Raw genomic sequence first — 5,213 nt, 5'->3', positions numbered from 1 at the left:
CCTCTGTACAGTGCTGTGTAATATGTTTTTGTTCTAAAAAAAAAAAAAAAAAAAAAAATTTCTATTTTGAAAGTCTTGGTTGGTATTTTCTTGCAGCAACCTCCATGGTGCATACAGTACATCATTGCTGTCCGTGTGGATACTCTATGTGGCCATACTCGCCAACTCTCCCTGGTTGTCAGGGAGACTCCCTGATATAGCAGCAATCTCCCTGTCTCCCTGAAGATTCTAGCAATCTCCCTGATTGCACCTTACCCCCGTTATGAAGCTTTATATTTATATATATAAAAAAAACAGCAACAGATATACTGTATAGGATCATTAGTATAGTTTCCCTGCAGTGGTTCTAAGGCACAATGGCCCTCATTCAGAGCCGTACGCTCTGAGCAGAGCGCACGCTCTGAATGAGGGCCGGGCTCCATTTTCATGGAGCGTCCTCCTGGACGCTCGTATAGCTGTGGGTCACCACCCACAGGCTATACGAGCGTGCTTTGTGATGGTCGCGATGGTCGAGACCATCGCGACCATCGAAATTGCGAGCCGGAGCCTGCGGTTGAGGTTTTCAACCGCAAGCTCCGGAGTGATTTTGGCTCTATCAGAGCCAAAATCACTCCCACTGACATCACTAGTGATGTCAGTGGGCCGGCTTCTGACGGGAGGCGTTCCCGTGGGAACGCCCCCGTCAGGGAGGCACGCCCACCAAAGGGGGCGTGCTGTCAATCAACATTGACAGCACGCCCCCTTTGATCGGACACAACGAGCGAAGGACTTTCCTTCGCTCGTCGCGTCTGGCGCATGCGCACGACAGAGCTCCCTCCGTCGTGCGCATGCTCAGTGCATAACATCGACCCACTTGCGAGCGGACAGCCGCTCGCGAGTGGGTCTGAATCAGGCCCAATGATCTCTATGCATTTTATGAAGAGTATCAGTGTGTTTTCCTCAACAAGTAGATCTTACTAACTGCTTTGGGGTTCGTTTACAATGGGATTTAAGTCCTCTCAGATGTAGCAGTACACGTCCCCTTTACAGCCGCACTCATAGGTGTTACTTTCACAATCTCCCTGAAATGCTTTTTCAAAAGTGAGCAAGTATGTATGTGGCACAGATAAGGTAATGGGTTCCGTTAGCAGCGCTGTGCCCCGGCAGGTTTCTTATACTATACTCATCATTCAGGGTGGAAGATCACATGGATAAGGAAACTCTCAGTTACAATTGTACTTTGTTACCTATAATTCCACAGATGACAAGTCTGGGTCCTAAACTCTGTGAGTCTGATCTAAGGGATGTTCTAATAAAATCCTGACTATGATCGTTCCCACTGAGGTTTCTGTGCACTCTCCACCCAGGTAATAGACTTCATAAGTAGATGTGCTACACCTTATAATAGACGCTGAGCCATTAGGCGGAAACATACTTATTAAGCACTAAATATAATGTTGGTGTGTTTCTCATCGCCTCCATCATTATGACGGGTTCTCCTATCCAGTACCAGCTGTTACCTGGTTGGGGGTCTGCATGTTTCTTGTCTCTTTATTTCCTGTATCACCATGGAGGGTTTGTGTGATTTTAAAGTGACTCGTTAGCATTTGCAGCACAGAGGAGACTCCCGACAGATTCTTTGCACCACCGTGTCCCTGTAGGAAAATATGTGCCTCCAAAATGGTGTAACTACGCATAAATGTCGGTCTGAATAAGATGCATTTGCTGGAACACATCCGTTACGGACCTTTACCTAGGTGAGGACATCCCTTCCCAACTGCAGTTCCACCTCTCCAGTTATAAGGGTTATGGCCCCCATAGCACGTTTCACTATGTATTTTTCCATTGGCGTCCAGACATATTCAGGGCATGCGCAGTACGAACATACGCCATGCCAGCTGACCTGGTGATCATTGCATCTGCCCCGTAGGGATTGTGGGTTCATCCTTAGAATGCAAATTCTATGCAGACTTTCTTGTTTTTTTTTTTTTAGTTTTTGTTTTTAACTACATATTGATTTTTTTTTTTGCACCCTTTTCAACCTGCTAGATCTATTTAGCATTAGGGATGTGCAGGCTCGGATAGGTTCAAGTTTGCACGCCGAGTTCGGATTTTTCACTCCAAAAAAACGGAACTCAGAAAGAGGCAAGATGACGTTTTGCCTCTTTCTGAGTTCCGTTTTTTTGGAGGGAAAAATCCGAACTCGGCATGCAAACTCGAACCTATCCGAGCCTGCACATCCCTATTTAGCATACAAGCAACCACCCAACTAACACTTAAGCTGGCCACACACTAGACCAACTTACATCCAACCAGCCAACTTGTTGATTGGTTGGAATGAAAATCTGGTAAGGAATGGGAGTAAATGATGATCAGCAATTGCTCCTAAATGCCAGAAAACAGATGAAAATGGTCGTCAGACAAGTTTGTTAAATGTTTGATCTAAACAATTTGTTCAAACAACAGTTTTTGTTAATTTTCCGGCGTTTGGGAGCAAATTGCTGATTGTCATTTGCTTTCATTCCATACCAGATTTTCATTCCAACAAATCAACAAGTTGGCTGGTTGGATGTAAGTTGGTCTAGTGTGTGGCCAGCTTTACACATGTTGTCTAATCAGTGGCTAGTCTGTAATGGGTAAAGGCTGTGCACTCATATATAATACTGACTGAGCAGCCACCATTTTCCCAAAGATTTGGACACAGTGGGGAAGTCACTGGGAACATAACTCGGACTCCATGTTACTGGAGACCTTTGCATACGTAGTATCCTCTGGCACAGCCTACTCACAACCCGCACAAAGGCTGCATGTGGCTCCCTCCTCTCAAAAACCGCCCCCAGATGGCAGCTAAAGTATCCGGAGGGTTTTATATAAGCAGCCAAAGCATGCAAGATCCTACCTTAACACAGAAATGACACTTACTACACATGCTGTCTAAATTGATCTAAAATCACAAAAACATGCAAGATCCAAGATTTTCCCAGAAATCTCTACTTCTAAAAACTCTCACTTTAGTAAATTTACCCCTCTGCCTCATTTTGAGATTACATTTTGGTGGGAGGAACTGAATATTGCCCTGGTTCTACTCGGTACCTCAATATTACTTTGTTGAATTTCTCCAAAGCTAAACTGCACACCTCTAGTTTTTTTTCTAACTTAGCCCTTATTATAACTATCTGTGATTCCAGATTTTGTGAGCTCTATACAAGATCACTTATCTTATGCACTAAGAAATGTAAATTTTTTCAACAAAAATAAAATCTATATTTCCTCAAGAAAATTTCGATTAATATTGTTACTAACATTGTGTTGGAACATTATGCACGGTATAATAATGCATTATCCTACTACATTCAATTTTTTATTTTATTAACAGTAAGCAAGTTGCTATTTTCTAAAGAATTGTCAGCTTATTTTGTTTGATGTAAGTTCTTCTTTCAACATTATTATACAGATGTGCTTTAGTCCACTCTTAATAAAATACAATGGGGATTACTGCATGTAATAGGCTGTGAGCTACAGCGGCTGTGGGAACTCCTACGAGTCTACCCGTATTCTTAAAGCAGCAATCATTATAAAGACAAAAACAGGCTGGTTTTCCTTTAAAATGATTGCCACTTTAAAATAACGAGAAGACTCGCTGGAGTTCCGGGAGCAGCTTGCAGACTATCACATAAGCCCCATATCTACACTAAAAATACTATATGGATAAAACTAACACATTTTAAACATTTCAGTATAAATTGTAAATAATTCACAAGTCTAAAGAACAGTGAAAGGGATTATAATTAGAAGTTTTTAAAAATAAACTTTAGAATTCTATCTGGAGAGATGTTTGTGAATTTCACCAATAGACTTCATTTAGATATTCACCCTGAACGCTCGTCAATGGGAGTTTGGGTGTGTTACAGTACATAGGCCGGTCTCTTCTGTCAGTCACCACTATCTCACTGCTCCAGTTTACCAGCTTAAAAAGGCTGACGTTACAGTCCTGGAACTGGTTTTAATGCAATGTTTTATGTGCCAAGGAAAACTGATCATATCCACCCTGCTTGAGCCACGCCGTTCCTAATTGGTTCTGCCTACAGGAGTCTCAGCATTCTAATTTGATACCTGTTATGACAAACTGCCTCTCCCACGTACAGTATCTGATACAGTTCCAAGCTGTTACTATATACATTGATGGAATCACAGAAGCACATTATTAGGCTCACTCCAAACAATGTAATAAAAAGTTTCACATAAACACAGTGCCGTAGCAGGGCGATTCTTCACCCTGTGCCGCCCCGCCCTTGAACATGTGATGTCATGATGTCACGCCGAGGGAAAGAGGCAGTGGCGGAACTAGAGAGCGGTGGGACCAGGTGTAAGAAAATGCTTTGGGCCCCCCTATGCAGTGCCCCCAGTAGTGGTCCCCCTATGCAGTGCCCCCAGTAGTACCCCATATATAGTGCCCCCAGTAGTGGTTCCCCTATGCAGTGCCCCCAGTAGTGCCCCTTATACAGTGCCCCCAGAAGTAGTCCCACCTACGCAGTGCCCCCCATAGTAGTTCCCATATGCAGTGTAGTAGTCCCCCCTATGCATTGCCCCCAGGAGTAGTCCCCCCTATACAGTGCCCCAGTAGCGGCCACCCCCTCTATACAGTGCCCACAGTAGTGCCCCCCCCATACAGTGTCCCTAGTAACGGCCACCCCCCTATACAGTGCTCCCCGTAGTGCCCCACCATGCAGTGTCAGTGTCAGGGCCCGTGCCCCTTACACACACACAAAAAAAAACCCCACACGACTTATCTGTATCCCCGCTTCTGCCGCGACCGCAATTGTCCGCTCCTCCCGGCCCGCTCTGCACTATGGGAGAGACGTCATGACGTCTCTCCCATCACCCGCTGCGGGGGGAGCCAGAGGGCGGAGCTCATGAGTGAGCTCCAGTCGGCTCCCTCCGTGGATGCAGTAGCCAATGATAGTTTGTCTGACTCTCATTAGCTGCTATAACGAACAAACAGCCAAAGCTGGCGGCGGTGTGTTTGTTACTGTGTAGTGCGGACCTCTCTCACTGCGGTCTGTACTACACTTAAATACTGTGGGGCCCGGGGGACACTGGTGTCGGGTGCAGCGGCTATGGGCCCCTGCACCACAGCTTGCCCCGGTGCAAGCCACCGGCTGCAACGCCGCTAGTTCCGCCACTGGAAAGGGGCCTCCAGGACCAGGAAGAAGACCAGTGCTCGGAGCATTGCA

The sequence above is a fragment of the Taudactylus pleione genome, unplaced genomic scaffold, assembly GCF_031769625.1.
Source record: "Taudactylus pleione unplaced genomic scaffold, aTauple2 ptg000571l, whole genome shotgun sequence".
Taxonomy (NCBI): domain Eukaryota; kingdom Metazoa; phylum Chordata; class Amphibia; order Anura; family Myobatrachidae; genus Taudactylus; species Taudactylus pleione.
Note: the sequence above shows the minus strand (reverse complement) of the source record.